The sequence below is a fragment of the Chlamydotis macqueenii genome, chromosome 3, assembly GCF_036417535.1.
Source record: "Chlamydotis macqueenii isolate bChlMac1 chromosome 3, bChlMac1.mat, whole genome shotgun sequence".
Taxonomy (NCBI): Eukaryota; Metazoa; Chordata; class Aves; order Otidiformes; family Otididae; genus Chlamydotis; species Chlamydotis macqueenii.
Window position 1 is genome coordinate 66,808,227 of NC_141558.1, and position 20,336 is coordinate 66,828,562.

Consider the following 20,336-nt stretch of genomic DNA (forward strand, 5'->3'; position numbering starts at 1 on the left):
TTAAATGTGGAAACAATTACCATATGCATATGAGAGCTGCCTGAATAATTGACTGCTTGATTCAGTAGCAGAACCCAAGAATGGGGAGGGGTGAGAAAGGAGGAATTACCTTGTGTTGACCTAAAACATAAAATGTTATCCCTGTGACAAAGTATTTCCTTTTCAGCAGATCTTGCCTGAGCCAAAATGAAATGTAAAATGTTTCATTTATTTATTTTTAATTAAACGAACTGCCTTTTAGTTCAATTTCCTTCAAGTTGCCTCCAATAAAAAATGACACGTTCAGGGTTTTCTAGCAATCCTCCTTCCTGACTAATTTTGACAGCCTCAACTCTTTGCTGAGTTCCATCCAAACTCACAACTTTTTTCATTTGACAGCAAAACCCGCACTTTCCAGCTAATAAATAACTGACTTGAATAACAGCACCTGGCTGTGATGTAAATAACCCTGCCTGTTGTGAAAGGCGCCAGTATAAAAACACCTTGCCATCTGCACCACTCATGGCAATTACTTCCCAAAGCGAAAGCAGTCAAAAATCAGGCTCCGTGCCTTTTTAAGCGAGAAATTCATTTCACCAATGCAGCTGGGGAAAGCTCGGTGTCAGAAAGCTATTACCAGCTACCTAACTGCATCTGGACACATGAATGCTATGAATCAGCCTTGTCCAAGCTCAGTGCAAACCTATAAAACACCTGGATCCTGTCCTAACTCCACATCTCCACATGAGCAAAGACTTTTGTGCACATGCCTGACACGTGCTTCCCTCATGCCTTCTCCTTCTCTCCTGGCTGCAAATATCTACCCTCTGCTCTGAGCCTGGCTACCCGGTAGTGCGGGCAGCAAAGGATGCCTTTGCACTAGGTTGTATTGCTGGGTCCTTTGCAGCACTGCTGTTCAGAGGGTCCCCAATCCTGCAGAACAGGACTGTTTGACACCCCTAAATATATCCAGCCTCATCATAGCCCTCCGAGCCCCTCGCTCCCATTTCAGACTGGGGAGATTGAGTCCTGATGAGCGATTCTTGCTTTGAAAGACATATCTCTCCTGACAGAAGGCTAAGCTGACATTTCTTCTCCCTCCATCCATCCCAAAAAGCTGTTCTGTAAAACTCTCTGATTATGTCCAGTGCAATAAAACTAACCTTCATGACATAATAAATAGAGAGACACATAATGAAATAGCTCAGGTCACTACTTTCAGCAGTGTGGTCAGGCTAAAGGATCTGTTTGCCGTCTCGTAGAGCAGAAAATTGTGCTGCCTTTCACTTTCAAAGTGAGTGAACACCGCTGTTCTCTGGGGTGTATAATTGCATCCTTAATTGTTCAGAGTGTCCTCACTGAGAAAAACTGCTTCCGAAGTGAGTTCCATGACTCTCCTGCATGGAGTGGTCAGCACTCCTGGCCTCTGCCTAAAAGCTGCTCCAGCTTCTGGGGAAAACTTGACTCAGACCCACACTTACTGTGCCAAGTCTGGGGCCAGAACTATTGCTCTTGTGGATTTAACCATGACCCATGTTTTGCAGAGTGAAAACTTACGCACACCTGAACTGCTTGTTTCGCTGAGTGTTCACTGGACAGACAGGCTGCATTCTCAAATGAAAGGATTCTTGGTCCCTATGCCACAGAGTCTGGATAGTTTCTGAGAGTCAATTTAAAGGTCTAGGAAGGGCTAACTTACCACCAAAACCCTCTGCCTAATTTTAATGATGCCTTGTATTGCAACAGATTTAAAGTTCTACAGCTTAGAAGTAGCTACCTGATGCTCTGTCCTGTAGAAACCTGCGGCAAGGCAAAGTCCCTGCCTCATACAACAACCCTGAGAGACTCACCCAGGAGAAGAACATCCCAGCATCCCCTGGCCCTCTCAGTCTGCCTGCAGGCCAACCCCAGTGCATTCCTTTGACCAAAAATCCCTCTTTAACTGTGTTTGTAACCAGGCTGGCCAACAGACAGAAGCACACAGATGTGGCTCCAGGACTGGCCTTACTGACTCACTCCGGTCTCATTCCCAATGGGCAGCCAAGCCCCCGTAGAGCCCAGTCTTGCCTACACCCTGCTCATCTGCCTCTATCCTCATTTCCACATTGCATGCGGGAAGCAAAGCAGAAGACACCTGCATCACACTTGTTCTGCGTGTAACACACCAACACTATGCTCTAGGCTGGGATTTGAGATATTCGCGAAGCAGGAATGATAAATAAAGAGAGAACAGAACAGGAAAACAGCCTGGTGGTATAGACTTTGTGCAAAATGGAGGTTTCCGTACCCCCTGCCCCAACCAAAGCACCCCAGGGCTGTAAGTCACTTTACTAGAAAAGCGCTTCTGCGATACTGTAAAATTGCTAGTGCCAGTTCATCAGGGCGAGGATGATTAGATTAAGCAGCCACTGCTGGGGCAATAAAATCAGCCTTGCTTCATCAGGCTCTAGAAGAATTGCGGAGCCAGGAATACGCTGTGGGACAAAAGCGTTACAGAATACGTGATTTAGACATAGTGAGGCTGGTGGCTGGAGGCAGATACGGCAGGTAGGGAAACTGAAAAGTAGCATCACTGGGTGTAGATTGACCTTTACAGACCTTTCTTAAACCCATACTCATTCCTCCCTGCAGAAATCAGAGCTGAAATGAATAATGGAGCCCATTAGGCTCAGGGCATTGCTAGAGCCTGAAGAAAAATCCAATAATCTCTTCCCTCTGGGAGCAGAATGGACACAGGACCCAGGAGATATCTATATGGGAGGCACAGGCATTTGGCTGGCAGCGTGTCAACTCAGCATCGCCTCCGTGATCTTGCAAACCACATGCAGTGGGGAGAAGGGAGATAGTTTTGTTGCGGAGAGCACAAGAATAGGAGCTGGAAAGTGGGTGGGTGGCATGGGGATGCCACACACTGGGAGAGGACTGGATCGGCCATTGCATGCAGCAGGTAGCAGCTGTGGGAGATGTCCTGAAGAAGCACGGTGAGCACAGCTGTCCTGCAGGACCTGACAGCAGGCTGAATGTCTCATGCGACCTGGGACAGGCAGGTCCTCCCTCAAGGAGCTGAACTCTTTCATTATGCTGTGATTGTCATCTGAGCAAATCATCCATTTGCAAGCACCGTTTCAGAGATCTTCATTCTCTCTGGGGATTTTTAAGGGGCTCTCAATCAAAGCACATAAACCCCATCAAACCTATGCTCGAACTATGCCAACTTCATGTGAACGGTCAGTTCATTCTTCTTGCGCCTCAGTGAACTAAAGTCTCAGAGCTTGAGGACAGAAATACTTTACAGCATGGATTTGAACGGATGGTTAATGAGGGAACTTTACACATTTAGGTTTTATGTAGATACATATACATGGATACACATCTACAGGGATGCCATGTATAAAACTGGGAGTGTTAAAGGCATGCGTGGACTCACACCTCTCACGTACTGCACCACTGTTTTAAGATGCAATCTTCGCTGGTGCAGTGAAAATAACCAGATTTTGTCACTCTTCCAATATTATGACACCAAATTCAAAGCACAAAATCTTTTGATTCTCAGGTGCTACAAGTTGGACCAGCTCCACCTGAATCCTCAGGGTCAAAACATCTACATGTGAAGGGAAACATTTTGCTATGATCTTATTACGCAAAGCAGTTTCCAACTTTTATTAGAGAAAGTGTATTCAGAAACCTTTGATTTGATAGCCAGAGGATGTGTATTCAGACTGGAGCAGATACACACACACACAGATAGTATTCACGTTTGTCAAAGCGAAGTCACTGAAGATGCAGAGTATTTTCCTCCTGTTTAAACCTCTGCAATTCTTTTTCATTTTTTCCCAATGATACTGTACAAACAATAATCTGTAAAAAGTCAAGTCTTCAAAATGAAGAAGACAAAATTTGGAAGTCCCAATATCTAATCTGCAATCTTAATAACCACATAGGCAGTATTAAAAACTCTCCTGGACAGAAGCATTTATAGCTGTCTGCAGATATGATTTTACAGTAGATGGAAAGACAAAAAACCTTATCCAACTATGTTCCACCTTTTCTCTAATGCTATCCTCAGAAGCAAAAGCATTTTAAATCCAGAAAGCAGCCTTCATCAAGTTAAATGTGTTGTGGTGGTGCCTATGTACACTTGTACTGCATTACATCTGCATTTGTATAACGAAGAGCCTTCCTGTGCATGTGAGATTTATTCCAGAGTGTATGGTACCAGCGGTATGAGATATCTGCTTGCCCACTTAATAAAAGGAAACTTCATTTAATTCCTACAAATGCATTCATCCTATGTACACCCTGGCATGACCTGTAGTCAACAAACTGCCAATAAAATGTCACCTTGGCCAGTAAAATCAGAAGTGGCTTATTCTTTGGAGCAAGGTAATTTGAAACTAATATGGAGAGCAACTAAATGCAGCTACTTTGAAGATGATAGCTCATTAACTATAATTAAGAGCAAGTCATTTAAATACATGAATGTAGAAAAGTGAGTTCTCTGCTCCGACTGCATTTTCTACTACACAATAATCCCCCTGAAAGTACCAGTCAACTCATCTTCTCGGGTTTAAGAATATCAAAGCATCTTTTCATTGTTGTTAATGCCCTATTTACGAGGGATTAATGTCTAATCGTTTGTGATTGGAATATGTAATCTCCCTGGAAAGTTTAAATTTTTTTTTTCTTCCTTCTTGCTCTCTTATTACACGCTGAGGCTCCAGATATTTGGAAGACACAGTTCAACAGATAGCTCTCCAGAGCAACTCCTGCCACTAGATAGCTCCCTCTTCGTCCATGGAGGGGGACAAATCCCACCATACATGGTGAGTGGGGGACAAACCCCCCCACCGCCACCAGTCCTGCATAGACCCTTGCACCCCTCCTCCTGCCACGCACCCTGGGCCAGCGAGGGCCACCAGTCCGGTTCCAGGAAGGCTTCCACTCCTGCAGTGCCAGTTCCAGAAAGGTCTCCAGGCATTTGCCAGCCTCTTCCCACTGTAGGGTTCTCCTCGATCCCTTGCGGGATGCTTCAGTGATACCCGACCCAGGAAAAGAAGGGGAGGGCATGGGGGACTTGCCCAAGGTCACCCCTTTCTGCCACTGAATAGCAGGGACCACCACTGCCTTCTCGCCTTAACCAGCCCTCTCTCCAACTCAGCCTGCAATCTAAAGAATGGGAAGGAAAAGAAATTCAGCCTCTCCTCCAAAACCTGCGCGGGGCCGTGTACCCCCTTCCCTAGCCCCTCTCCTCCATCCTGGGGCAGAGGCTGCCCGGGACTGGCAGGGTGGGCTGGGTGCTGGCAGGGAGAGATGCTCTGCCACAGTGCGCTGGCGGGGATTTCTCCCGGGGAAGGCAAGGGAAAAAGAGGACCCCACGCACAGTTTCCCTTCCAGTTCTCCCAACCCAAACCTTGCCACGGCACGGGAAAACCCAGATCCCTTCCCTGACCCCCTCCAGCCTCGCCGGGCAGGACCGGGCACGCTAATTTGGGCTCTCAGCAGGGCATTGGGGAAGCACCGCTGCGGGCATCCCGTCGCCCCCCCCCTGCCCCTGTCTACGCTGCCTCCCAGGGGCAGGATCCCACCCGCCCCGGCCCCAGGGGCGGCCCCAAGTCCCGGGGCTCCCCCTCGGAGACTTGGCCGCCGCGGGGGCTGCCGAAGCCACGGTGCCCCGTGCCCCCGCTCCCTGCCCCGCGGCCCCGCTCCGGAGGATGGGAGGGAATTTGGTGCATCGCTCCCCGCCGGGGGTGGGATGGGATGGGGGGGTCACTCACCTCTGTGCAAGGTGACCCGCAGCGCGATGCTCCGGCCGGGGGTGGGGGGGCCGGGGGAGCTGCAGGAGGGGCGGCGGATGCTCCCGGGCCGGCGGCGGCTTCAGCGCCCGGGCGCGGCACCCGGCAGCATCCCGGCGGCGGGGGGCGGCGGGGGACCGGGGCCGGGGGCTGGGGGCCGGGCTAGCGGCCGGCGGGGCTGCGCCGCCTGCACTGGCTGGCTGCACTGTGCGCTCAACTGGCGGGGAGGAGGAAGAGGAGGAGGAGGGAGAGAGGGAGGGAGGCAGGCGGAGGGAGGCAGGAGAACCAGCCCTGCGTGGCAGCGTGGCCAACTTTCCTCCTGCAGCAGCCTCACATCCTCCGGGGTGTACGGCAAAACCCTCCCCTCTGTGCCCCCCATCTCCTCCTCCTCCCCGGGCCTTCCTCCCAGCCAGGCTGTCCCCCCACCCTCCGGAGCTCAGCCCCCCTCCCCGGGACACCGGCTCCCCTCTGCGGGCTACCCCCGCACCCTGCCCCGGCCGCAGCGGCACCCGCGAGCAGGGAGTTTGCCACAGCCGCTCCCCGAAGCGCTGGGGAAGCTCCGGCAGGTCTGAAGAACTTTATTTTATTTACGTGTTTTGGTTTGTCTTTTTTTTAGCATCGTGACGAGCGTGCCGGGCTGCATGCTGCAGGGCTGAGGGGGTGTTCCCTGCTTTTCTAATAACTGTACATAATATGGGTAAGTGGGGTTCATTCAGTCCTCTTCCCATGTCCAGCAGGCCTGCCAGCTAAGTCATTTGCCTAAAAGCTTCCCTGTCACCACTTCTTTCTAGATGCTTCAACACCTATTGCCCAAAACGCTACTGGGGGATCGCATGCCTAGTTTACATCACTGCTCTCCTTTGCCGCTGCAAGGAGGGAGGCACGAGGCCGTACAGCCCCAGTGCAGTTTTGTTGCCTCCACCTCTCTGCTTGGGTTCAGGCTGTGTTCTCTCCCTGCTTACTTACTTGTTGTTATTCATACCCTCAAAATAACCCGTGCCAAATCTTTGCTGAAGGAGAATGTTCAAGATTTAAGATACACATGAAATAACTTGAGCCTGTCTTGGGGATTTTCAGCAGAAAATCCTTCTGGCCCCATTTTCCCCCCTTTCACAACATTTTCGTTCTCCTCCAAACCCTAACTTTGTCTTCAGTATATCCTAGCAAAAGTATATACTCGTAAAATATTTTTCTCTCCATCTAAATATCTGGTCCCTTGTTCATTCTTGACTTGCTCTGGACTTCTGGGAGGTTTTGTGTCATACAGAAAACAGTCTCTTCCTTAGTGTAATAGGCACTGGGAGGGAATAAATATGTAATCAACAGAAAAAACAGCCTCAAACTGTGATCACCCTGATTCTCCAAAGTGCTTTTCACCTCTCCTGTCTTGGGAATGGAAGCCTGTAAACCACGTTTATTATACCTTTACTGAGTAAGACTTTTAGGAAAAAGACTGTCTGTCTGTTCTGCTTGCACAGGAACAAAACTGTAGGGGGGCTGGCTTGCAACCAAATGCCTCCTAGCTGCTACAGTGCAAATCCTTATCGTCAGGCGTTCCTGCTGCTGATTGGAGATATCAGCTGGCTTGGATGGCTGGTGAATTCCTGGCGAAATACATTTTCTTAGTGACCACAAGTATTTGTGAACTAGGAGGACATGTGGCAAGATTTTTTCCTCAGAAGAAAAAAAAAAAAAGGCATCTATACAGAGTGGAGCAGGGACCTGATTTCTGGGTCATCAAGTCAAATTTTCTGGGTCGCAGGCAGCCACATCCTTCTGATGTTTCCAAAATGAAGTGTTTTCCGTGCTGTTATCAAGGTGAGGTTCAGTGACGTCAGAGAAGTAATAATTTCCTCTAACATTGTTCCTCCACCTTTCCCATTCTCCCTGCATCAAAATAAGCACATTCTTCATTCATTTTGGGAAGCCCATGAGTCTTTGTGTCCATGAGGAAATCAGGCCTAATTTGGTTTACTTGTGTTTTGCAGCAGAACCAAGAAAATCTAAGTAGTGGAGCAATCACAATTCAACAACTACAGTGGCTGTAACTGCTGCTACAGACCAGGACATACTCACCCTCTGCTGTCTTGTCAACTTCTTCTCTTGCCAAAAAACACCCAGGAAGGAGTTTACCAGTGCCCTAACTTGTTTTAATTGTGCCAGTTCCCCATTTGCGCTGATCTTGCCATAAATTGGCCTGTTCCTTACGGTGGGAAGCGGACAACTATGCCTGATCTGATTTTGCTATTTGCAGCTCCTGTTGTGCACCCAGTACCCTGCAGGTTGACAACGCATCTTGCTTTGCCCTTGCCACCTCTGGAGAAGGGTTTTCAAAGACAGATAGAAAGGGTGGTTTTGCTGAGGTGAGTCGCAGACCAGTTTGTGATTTGGGGTTTTCTCTTCAGGCCTAGCAGCATCGCCAAGGGTCCCCTTCAACACCGGGTAAGCATGCACAATGCGTCCTCAATGCATTGTGCCAACACATTTCACAGCTTCTTGGTAAGAGTTGTGGGTGGGAAGAAATTGGGAAGATTCCTGCAATGTGTCTAGCAAGGCTAACTAACTCTTTCTTTCTAAAGGCACTTTTCATCCCTTCAGGGCTGCTGCAGATGCGTGTCAGTAGGAAAGTTTCTGTGTAGACAGAAGCGCAAAGTGCTGTGGTGACAGAGAGCAGCATGAAGAGATGTTTGAAAGGGGCAAGGTAGGGAAGGCAGAGAAATCCACCTCCCTTGGGTCTGATGACTGCTGGAGGCTTACTGCTGCTGCTTGCTGTTCTAAGTTTATGCCAGCAACCTGCCAGGACAAACTACATGGCAGCCAGGGACCCCATCTTGTTTTGAGAACAGGGAAAGGAGTAATTGCTCCCCAGGGCATCTGAGCAGGGCTCAGCTGTGGCCTGAACTCCTGAGAAGCTACCATTCAAAGACCTGATGAATAATAAGAACAAGAATAATCCTTGCAAAGAGGAGGAGCAGAAGGCAAGGCCGCCTAGAGAAAAGGGAGAGATGAGAGGGATTCAGGGCAGCCCAGGCTGGCCTGGGAGCTTCCGTGGGTCCTGGGGTCTCCTGCTGTCTTTGAGGAGCTAGAGATTTGAGGGCCAACAAGGCCGTCAAAGAGGAAAGGCCACCTGGAAGCAGAAATTACCAGACACGTGCAAGCAGCTTTTCCTGCAACACGAGGTTTTGCAGAAGGTAAGGAAGGGATGAGACTTTGCGGGCGTATATCATTATAGCTCCAGGGAAGTCATTTCACCACTTGTTGCTCTGATCAGGGCTGTTACAAGGATTTATACTGACCAAGAATTTGACCTCCGACTTCAGTGGAAGCACTCTGAGTAACAGCACCTGGCTGAGGAGTCACACAGTCCCGATTGACTGCCTGCTCTTTGCTCCTCTGGATGCTCTGCACCACTGTTGGCAGTCGCTCTGTGAGAGCCTTTGGAGGCAGAGCTGCTTTGAAAGCCTCCTGGGCAAAACCAGCTTGGAGGCATCACAGTGCGGGAGCAGGAGAGAGACCCTGTCTGGAAATCATATGCTGCAGGAAGTGACGGCGAGCTTTGTGGTAGCCGAGAGGATTTGGGGAGCACTGTTAGCTGGTACATCTGTTGATATGCTAAAACGCTCATGGGAGCTGGTGGGAGAAATAGTTAGGCTGTGGTCCTCAGTTGTCCAGACAAACTCTGAGGGTCTCTGGTGTGGCATGCTCTTGCAGGCTCCGGACACCCTGAGTAGGAAAGTGAAAAGACAAAGTGCATCCCTGGGCTTTAGGAAGAGCAGCAGCACCACCTATCACTAGAGAAGGAAGAAGGAGGTAGGATGAACAAAGTGCTGCTCCTTCTCTGTTCCTGGTACGAGATTGGAGCCCAGACCTTCTAGATGACCAAAGAGAATCTTCCTTCTTCCCGCAGAAGAACCTGGCTTAAATCTTTCCCAGCAAACTTTCTGTGAAAGGCTCCTGCTGGCGCTGTGGTTGGCTCTTTATTTGTCTAGGATCTAGCATCCTTCACTGCAGAGGGAAAAAAAAATGTCACTTCACTTAATGCCTCTAAAGAAACAGCTGGGTGGTAGACTGTCCCCGGAGGTCACCTGAAGCTCAAGAGAAACAAAACCCAGTTAACATGGCAATGCTTGTTGGCTTAAGTGAGGCAGCCCAGTCAATGTGCTTGGCTTTAACAGCTTGGGGATGTGTTTGTGGAATGATCTTGCTGTGGTGCAGTGCTAGCAGAGGGAGATGGAGGGTGTGAAAAGGAGAAGGTTTCGGGAGGGAAGGGCTGAGAGGTGGTATTTATAGTGATAATGAGCCAGGGGGAAAAAAAAACAAACCAAGCAAACGAACAAAAAAACAAACACAGAGGAAAACCATAGGTCTACAAGACTGCAAGAATTGTTCGTCCTTTAGAGGACACAACTGGGCTCTAGGACCCTGTACTCCAAAGTGTACAAGGCTTTTGGCTTGCAGGTCAGCACATAAGGGTTCTGTCTGTCGAAAATCTTGGCACCATAGGTACTGGTGTGGTCTGAACCACATTTCTCTTGATTATAATTCAGACCGATGGTACAGAGCAATCAGGAAGTAGCCCAAAATCTGTAATCTCTGCCTGCCAAAGGGAAGAAGAATCTTTCCATTTAATTGGATCAGACCCCAAAGGCATAGCCAGGAGTGCTTTTAACTTTCTGAGAAAGAAAAAAAGGGTTAGCTGAGATGGCTGAGCTGTGTGGATGCTGAAGTTCATGTTGATTTGTTTGCTGGTAGTTCTGAAACCAGAATAAAAATGAAAGCTTGGGTTAACTCAAGCTGAGCTTTTTTTTTTTTTTTATTCTGTGTTTATGGCAAATAGAAAAGTAAAATATATAAACTTTTTTGGCTAAGTGAACCATGTAGCTTAGCTCAAAATCAAATGTTTAATTGCTTTGAACTCTACTTTTATAAACTAGATATGCACACTTACTTGCAACAGAGGAAGAATCTAAACACAATCATCACTGCCATTCTTTGCCTGACTTGCACCAAGAAAGTGTGGCTGCTGGATATAATCTGCTAGGAGGATGGAGTAAACAGGGTGTAGGACTTTATGTCTGATACTAAATTAATTTGGAAGTACGTGCCAGCAAAAGTGAAATAGGACCACCTTTTTACATACAAAGTCCTCAGCCCAGTCTCTGGAAGGGGTTGTCTGTATCTCCTTCACTCTAGAGGAGTTACATGGATTCAGCTGAAGTGGCCCAGTTTCTCATATGTCCAGGAGCTGACAGACTCAGAAGCTTGGAAAAAAATCCCATTGCTTTTATTTTGCCATCTGTGCCTCATGTAGTTCTCATGTTTGAACTTCTTGGGATTCTTCCAGGAAGTCTTACCGGAAGTGCTGGCACCAGCGCTTCCCTATTCATAAGGCAGCTCCTTGACCAGTACAGATGGCTCCAGGGGAGAGGGGACTGTACCATTTCTGTGCCTTCTTGCATTGCTGGCCTTCCAAGGTAGCTAGGAAAGGCACAGGTTAGTGCTAATTGAGATGTGGCCATCTGTCAGACAGGAAACATGCCAAGGCCACCTTTTGATTTTTTATAAGGGAAGGAACCAGTCACTGGTGACAATAATTAGGTGCTACAGACCTTGAACAGAATCAGACAAATATCTGAGATGATAAAGTTTCCCCTTGGATATGATTAGGGATCTTCTGAGTTGTTCACCGTCTCACATTAAATGCCTTTTCATTTCATTCGCTGTGAAACAGCAGCATAACTTCTTCATTTAAGTCAGATACTTCTTTAGAGCTAAGTGCCATGAAAATTGACCTGTTATTTGTCTTATGGTATTACTCAGGCTCCCAGTATGTAAGGATGTGTATATGAACATACTAAGAAGCAGTCCTTTCCCTAAAGATCTGGTGGTACTTCAAGTAGCCAGAACAGGAAAAGAGCGAGGGAGTGGGTGGGTACCCACCAGAGGTCTTGGACCTAGGTTTATATGGGCATGTTGATGCCTAACTGGGCAGATATTGAATTAAATTAAATTAATTGCAGGTTGTTACACTGGGTCAGTTCAGCCCCTTAAAGAGAGATGCCTAGGCCTGTGGAGAAGCCCTGTGTAACCCGGGCAGGGTTGATGGACTCAGCGTAGGACATCTGGGAGAGCTGTACCTCTGGAGCAGTGGCTGGAGGCAGGAGGATGCCCCAGCAATCAGGGAGCTGAGCCCTGTGGGTCAGATTTCCGCCTTGGCAATTGTGATTTGAGGAGAGTAGCAAGCCCTGTTCTTGCTGCCTGCAGCCTATGTAGTGTGGATCAAACCTTATAGCTTGCTATCCTCAACAGCAGATGTGCATGAAGGACATGATGACTTCCAAATTCTCCATCATCCTGCAGATTTAAATGAGTCAGTGCCTGTGCTGTAACATTAGGAAAGTACTTTGGGGTTGGCGAGAAACAATGAAAAGGACTTTTTCTTGCTGCACTAACAGGCCATGAAAATATAGAGAAGCCCAGACTGCCACCTCCAGTCTCCTGCTGCAGCTCCCCCATGGTAAGGATGAGGTTCCACTGCTCCTCAAGCCGCCTGCCAAGAGCTTGCCAAGGATGAGACCTGCTAAGGCCTGCAGGCAGATGAGAGGACCTGGCCTCAGGTTTGGCTAGTGGGACAGACCAAGGGAAACTGCTGGACATGACGAGAGAAGAGGCTGAACATGAGGAATAACTGAGTGAGAAGCTGATGAAAGGTGTAGATAGCTCCATGACAAATGATCAGGTTTCACAGGTGGGGAGGAGAACGATGCTGATATGAAAACTTGTGGAAGGGCAAACTTGAGAAGACAGGCCAAAATGATAGGACATTATGGTTAGTAAGTAGTGTAGTTGAGGAGGGATGACTTGAATACTCCTTAATGAATGGTCCCACAAACATTTCACTAGATTCACTAAAGGAATTAATCTGTCTGGTTGATAAATACCTAGTTGCTAGGAATGCTCATTGAATCAACTGATGCCCCCTTAAAATGCAGAGGGGAACATAAATTTATCTTTCTTATTAATATCCATATGCTTACCTGCCTTTTATAGATGATGAGGGGTTTTTCTCTCCTGACTCTTAAAGAGAGAGGAGAGGTTTTTCACAAAGAAGAATGTTCTGACAAATACCCTAGAGGTGCTCTGGTGCTTCCCTGCTTGCCCAGTGCAGTGCAGGAGGGACTCATCCCCATGCTGTGTTCAGAGTGCCGCAGCTCACTGCCTGGCTCACGTGGCATCCTGCTCTGACTATGGAACTGCTTTTGAGGTGGGCGTACTCCACTTGCCCCAAGCTAGCCTGTGCTTTCAGGCCCAGGGCACCTGGAAGTGGGTTGGGATGTGTACAGGGAAGTTGCTCTGGAAGTCTAGACCTTCAAAGACCCATCTCATTCTAGGGGAAAAAGACATGGTGTTGAAAAAAAAAAGACAATTTTCTGTCTCCTATCCTTCCTGTGCATAGGAAGAGGTCTGGATCCCAAACTGGATCCTTTTCACCTTGTCCCCAAAACCAGATCTTTTGTCCCCCATGACAGTGAGGGGATCACCTGTAGCTTATGGCTCTCTGCTGATCTCTTTGTATATTTTTAAAGGCAAGCAGAGGTTTGAGATCCTTTCTCACAAAAGAGATCTCTAGTGGAAAATGGAGACGATTTCCATGTAAAGACAATATTAAAGGTAGTCAGGGACAGATCAGACCTTTGATGTTCAAGGAAAATCTCCCAACTGAAGTCAATGAAGGGTTATGCTTCCAAATTAATTCCATGCTTCTGTCCTTAGCATCTGGGCATGGAATCAAAAGTGATGAGCCAACAAAGCAGCACTGAGCTGCTCCTGCGACCAGTCACCATCAATAATGAGAAATACTAGGAGAAGTACTCTTTGAAATTCAAATCACAAGGAGCATCATTTAAAAGGGAACTCAGGAGAAACAGAAATACCATGCACCACACATTAATTGTCATGCATGTGACAAAATCATCCTGCTGCTATTACTTAGCAGCATTAAATTTATTCCCATATTATTAATGCCATACCTGGGATGAAGTAATTAAACTGGCAGCCCATTTCTTCCAAACTAGAGGCCAGGCCTTCAGCTGGTGTAAATCAGAATAGCTCCACTGCAGAAATTTGGATTTACAACCAGTTGGGGAGCTGAGCCATTGTTTCTAAAAAGGGAGAGCGGAAAATGAAGTCAAAACCATCATCACTGTATGTTGTTCCTTCTGCCCCAGAGTAAGAGTAAGTGGGGCTAAAGTCCCTGCTAACCTGGAACCGCTCCCAAAGCACACTGCGAGCAATCTGGAAACTCCTCCCAGAAGATTTAACAAATTAAATTTGGAAGGTTAAATATTTAATAACATGCTAGTGATTTCTTCCAAATGGGCAGACTTAGTCACTGCTATATCCTATTTATAACCAAACTCATCAGAAATATTCACAGGGCTGTTTTGCCAGAATTGTTGTATTATGTGTGCAGGAAAATGCTGATGTAAAGTTCGTCACCTTGTCCTCCCTTTTCAAGCCCTCTAGCCACAGCTGCCTTTTGCCCACCTTCCAGCCTAGCTCTTTCATACCTCCACAACAGCAGGCCAACTCCACCTATGTCCACAGTATCTTTCACATCATGACCCAAAATGACTGGTCTGGCCTGTGGACAGGAGAAACGATTGAGTGGATAACTGCAGTGATAGCACGGCCCTTTCAAATTGCGGGTGTCCTGATGCCAGAGACATCATCATTCAGTGGGTGGCACCTTGCAGAGCATAAGAGATTTGAGGAAAGCCAGAATCTCACCTGGGCAACCTAAAGCCTGTTTGAAAAATCCACCGAAGCTGAAGGAAAGATCTTACTGGGAAAAGGACCGCATTTCCAGTGTGTAGACTGGGCCTGCCCTTCTTGTGTACGAAGGGAATAAAATATGCCTTTATGTGGGCACATGGAAGAAAAGGGGAAGTATGTTGATTTAGCTCCCCAGGCAAGAGAGGAACTGGAGAAGGTGGGTCTTGGCATGTAATTAGGCTGATTTCTAACTATCATAGCTGACATCAAATGAAGATAAGAAGTGACAAGGTTCCAAAGAAACAAAGGGAAGGGGTTGTCTGTACAACAGGTTGCATCTGGCTGAAAGACACTGCAGATAGGACAGCTTACGTGGGTGCAGGAGGACATGGGATAGATTTATGGAAGAGCTGCCCAGGGAAATGGTGGAGTCAACCATGCTTGGAGGTGTTTAAAAGTTGTGTAGATGTGGTGCTTAGGGACATGGTTTGGTGCTGGATTTGACAATGTTAGGTTTAAGGTTGGACTCGATGACCTTAAAGGTCTTTTCCAACCTAAATTATTCTATGGTTTTATAAGAGGTTCAGTGAAGGATATTAAGTAGATAAAGGTTATGTCTGGCCTGGAAAAGCCTGGAGCTGCAAAGTGCTGGGGGCTAGGACAGGATTTAGAAGTGTCACCATATTTGCCACGTTCTTGCAGCTTTCTCTCAGCCTGTGCTTTTGGCCACTGTTGGAGAAAGACAAACCTTTGGTCTGATCCAGGATGGCTGTTCTTAAGTTTCTGTGGCATCCCAAACTACCAGAGTTACTAGATATGTATAATCTTATTTTATGGGTGCAAAATTTTGTATGCATGTTCAACAACCACCTCTTCCAGATGACTTTTTCAGACATTTTGCATTTCTGAGGTAGAATTTTCTGAAGGTTATATAGCCTTCTTCAGTCAAGGCTGAGTTTTACAGACACCATCTAGCCCTTAATTAAAAATGGTAACATTTTCCATTAAAATTGCTTTTCATCAGAAATTATTTGAGGGTTTTGTGGGTTTTTTTTGTTTTCTTTTTTTGTTGTTGTTTGGTTTTTTTGTTTAGCTTTTTTTTTTTTTCTTTACAGCAGGTATTTGTTTTCATTGAGAACTTCTGCTTTTAAAAGGAAAATGGAACCCCTCTCCACAACGTTTGGGTGTTCCAACTTTTCACATCCTCATTAATGGAAAACTGCGGTGTTTAAGGTTTGGGGGATATTTTTGGAAGAAATATCACAACTTCTGATGAAGAACCATTCCATCTTTCAGGGCTCTTCTGTTCTGAAAATCGCATACAATGAAATACTGATGCTAATGAAAAAAAACTTCAGTCAATTTAAAGATGTTTTCCAGCTAGGTTTTTTTCTGATTTTTTTTTTTTTTAAAGGATGTTTTTACAAGGTTTCCTGTTGACCTGAGTGGTGCTAGTGCCCAAATCTCTTAGATAACTTTGACATTCATTTCCAGGCATTTTGGCCAAAATAAAACAACAGAAGTCTCTTAATCTTATTGCTCCTTAATGTAGTAGGAAAAAATTTGCCCTGGATTTGCCTTACATGCATCTGCTTTAAAATAGCAACTTCCCATATCCATGGGGCTGACCAATTAAAGACACTTTAGATGGATAACCCAATACTTTTGAACTCCAAATGTCTGGCTCTTTGGTGCTAGGTCACTGACAATCTTTTCCTTTCTCTTTCTTCTTTTAGTGACAAAATACCAATGCATTATACCAGTTTTTATGGGTGTCTTGTAAATTTTTCTTTGCTTGATTAGTGTAGATTCTTGTGTACGAAATAACTCCACTAAATGCCTCTTGCCTGCAAGCAGTTAGTCTGCCAGCTTTATCCACCTCTTGTAATCTACCTGTTCTATAAATTACTGGAATCACTGGGGCAGTAACACTCCCCTTTCTTACATTTCTGTGTAATTATTAGCAAAAGGGAGTGAGAGAGAGTTTAAGCTTTGGGATTCATAGCACTCATTGCTTCATAAATAATGAATCGTAATAATATACAAACACTGAGTTTTGGGTTGTTTTTTATTTTTTTAGTCCAAAAATCTCCTTTATGCCTGGGAAATGCAGAGCAGGGTCCCACAGGGAAATTTTCTACTGATCAGCAAGAGGAAAACTTACAGCAGACTATGCTGAGCATACAAAATGTAGAAATAAGCACAGTCTGCTCAAGACAGTTGACAAAGCAGAGTTACTGAATCCAAACTGGTATGTACAGCCACAGCTCTAACCTCAGAGCTGGTGGAAGCTTCCTGGGGCATGCTGGTGCTATCACATCAAGCTATTGCTATTCCCAACTACAGCACAGCTGCAGGTGAGTCAAGGAAGAAGACATTTGCACCTCATGTAAAACGGCTTCAGCTGGGGTGAATGGGCACAGCTGATGAGATTAGGCTGATTTTCATCAGGTAATACTCTAAGGATCTTATGACCCATGACCCTATCCTAACACTACTTTTTGAAAAGTGTAAAACGTAAGAAAAATTGGCTTTAAATTTACACAGAAAACAACTGTTCTCATTGTTCCATGTGCCAAAAGTCTTGGATGCAGACTTCAGAGACTGTGATTTCAGGTGGTTTAGTAAGGATTTATCTTTTGTCCATCTTTTTTCTCTGTCTGAACACTTCCTCTCCCATCATTATCATGACTTCATATCTTTCTGGAGGGACCTGAGGAATTTCAGTGGGATAATTCTCTGGGAGGCAGTGAAAACCAAGCTGGCTTGGTTTTAGGCCCAGTTAAAAAGGTGGGATGAGAAGCTACTCAAACATCTTACAAAAATCCTGAGGAAATCCTTATCTTTCATCCCTGTGAACATCTGAAGCTTCAAGGAAAGTGTTCACTGAAAAGGCAAGTTTAAAAAACACTGTAGCGTTCACACTTCAATGGAGTGTGTGCCTTTGGTGTTTGTGAGAAGGCCTTTCTTCTCCCACTATTGCTTTGCTGCTAGAAAATGTTGTGTGTTGTGTCTTGGCTTCTTCAAACACAGATTTTCCAAGTGTCTCAAGTACCAGCTGGAGCGTTCTCCAAAAATCACTCGCTAGCACTTCTTGCTGGTAAGTACACAGCCCTTCTCCCCTTGAGGGCAGCAGTAGAGCAGAGTCATGAGTTTCTTTAATTCCCTTGGACCTTGGGGTCTGCAGTTTGCTGCACAACAACCCTTGAGTATAGTTTTGTTCCAAATGTAATCATCGAGGGAGACAAATTTTTGGCTGCTTGATATAACCAAGATAGAGAGAGGTAACCACAAGGCCTCTGCCACTGGTTAGAACATCTCTTTGGGCTGGTGCTGCTGGTGAGCATCAGAGATTTGAGAGCAGGGCTGGATACACATAAGTGTGCATCATCCAGAAACGTGAGCTTCTCTTTGATCGACACTTCAAACTCCTCAAGTCTTGCTGTGTGGTTTGCAATCTGGGTTAAGTACGGTTGTGCTACTTTATAACAGGCAAATACTATTAGTAACATCCGTGGTGTGTCTCCAGCCTAATCCAGTTGCTTCTCTGGCATTTCAGTATCTTGGCTCCACATAATCACACTGGGAGGATAACATCTGATAGATCTTCATGTGTGATGTCCAGCTGCAATGTGTGCTCTATCTACCTTTCACTGAGAGTCTGGACATACCAATCGTTCAGAGCCTGTCTGGCAGACATTTGCCCAGGAAACATTGCTTGAGGCTAATACAAGTATTTTCCCAAACAAAACCTCAGCAAGTTCTGCATGACTGTTTCTCATACGCCAACTTTTGAACCTTGGCCTGAGTTCAAGAAAGAGACCAAATTAAATACAGCTGTGGTCACAAAGCAGTTGTGTGTGGATTCCAAATGCTGTGCCAACTTGCCAGAGAAATCTACATTGTTTGCATCTTTTATGAGATCCTACTGACACTTGACAATTCTTGGGCTACTCGATACCTGTTCTAAAACTCAGGCCACAGCCATAAAGAGTATGCCCAAGTCAAGGGTACACCCTGCCTGTGTTCATGTTGTGGTGATGAACCCAAAGGGAAATCTTCTTCCTGTCTTGCTGGTGTATCCATGTGAAGGTCATACATCACATGCAGCAGGTTGTTTAAGCTGCTGCTGCCTTGTGCACTGCCTCTCCGCCTGTGCAATCGAAGGCAAGTTTCCTATGTGTGAAGGTAGCACGTAAAGGGCAGCTGGGTCGCTGGTATCTCTCTTCCAATAGCTGTAGGACACACAGCACCCATGGCTGGTCAACCAGCAGTGAAACTGGATTGTTCTGAGTGGTGCTTATGAGTCAGCAGCAGCTGAATTTTGGCTGGGAGAAACTGGGCATTGTTTTCCCGGGAGCAGGCATGGCTGCGATTGGAGGACAGATGCTGCAGTCTGAGATCAGACCTTTGCCTTTGGCAGCCATCTCATGGCACCCCTCTTGTGCTCCGCTGGGGTCTTGCCAGATTCCTTGCCTCTCCAAAGCAGCTCACAAAGTGTGACTGTGGCTGATTCAACAGCACAGGCTTGTAGCTCTGCTGAAATGGAGTCCCACTCCATGGTTCAGCAAAACTGAGGTTTCTGTAACATAACCTTTCCCACCAGTGGATTCACCTCAGTCACTTCTGCAGTGGAGGAGATTTGTTATGTGCAAGATGTACTCAGTCCATCTTCAGGTGCCACTTCAACATGAGAGCAGAGATAACCATCCGGCCTGTGGACTGATATGGAGCTGCTGCTAACAAATGGCAGAGGTAGCTGTTGTCTATACAAGTCAACTGAAAGGCATGGCAGACATGAATGCCATCAAGCAGCCTTTTGTAGAAAACTTCTGAGCTTCACTTAGCTTTTGCTTTATAGTCTTTGTGGAAACTTGATTTCAGCCCTATCTTTGTGATTGTCAGTTTTTGTTCTAAGGTATTCGTCACCCATAGCTATTTCATGGCATTCTGGAGGCTCAAGAGTTCATCTGCGAAAGATAGCATTAGGATACAGCATTACATTCTTGAACGTCACAGCATGAAGTACAAGGGCCAGTACATACACCATGAATGGGATAGATCTTATGTCCTCTGAGCCCCCAAGGTGATCAGAAATTTATATCAATGTTTGCCTCAAGAAGATCTATTTAAAATGCCAGAGCCATAAAACATACCAGTTTTGTTGATGTCCCACTGGTCATCACTGTCCCACATGATCCTTCTCCATCAGACTGTAATTTAGCAGCTATCTCCACCAGGGCAAGTCTACTTTTCTGAGCCAGGCACATGTGGCACAATGCAGGAGAGCAGATGCTCTGTGCAGTTGATGCTCCTTCTTCAAGCTGTTGCCCAATGCTTGTACAGGGAGGAAAACATGGACCAGAAATTCCACCTTTGGGTAGCAGCTCAGAGCCACGGCCTCAGTTAGGTTATAAAAGCTGTACTTCCTTCCAACAGCTCTGTGAAGAAAACGTGCACTAGGCACTGAGTGCAATGGTGAGTAAGTGTGTAAGTAAAAGGCAATATCCAATCCCACTGACCCTGCCAGTTTGCCAGACACTTTTCCTTTTCCTCAACCCCTCTGTAATTCCCTCCAGACTTCAGCCGTGGAGTTGAAAGGAAGCAATGGCAACCCCAGGCTGCCTCCTCAACCCACTTGCCACTGGTGTTACTGGATTTGCAACAATGGGGACACCTGCATGGAAGGTAAATGTGAATCATTTAAAGGTTAAAGGGCAGAAGCTAATGCAAACTTCACCAAGGAAGGTAAGGTAATTTACAACTGTATATTTCAATCTTTACAGCCCT

The 20,336-nt window shown here is 46.3% G+C and overlaps 1 protein-coding gene across 1 annotated transcript in view; it reads right to left on the reverse strand.

The window, feature by feature from the left end:
• The window catches only part of SYNDIG1 (synapse differentiation inducing 1), an 81,314-nt gene extending 75,436 nt beyond the window's left edge, over positions 1-5,878 (reverse strand). The window contains exon 1 of the mRNA XM_086744826.1: positions 5,754-5,878. The gene's annotated coding sequence lies outside the window, so the exon portion shown is untranslated. The remainder of the gene's footprint in view (positions 1-5,753) is intronic.
• Between the last annotated feature and the right edge of the window lie 14,458 nt (positions 5,879-20,336).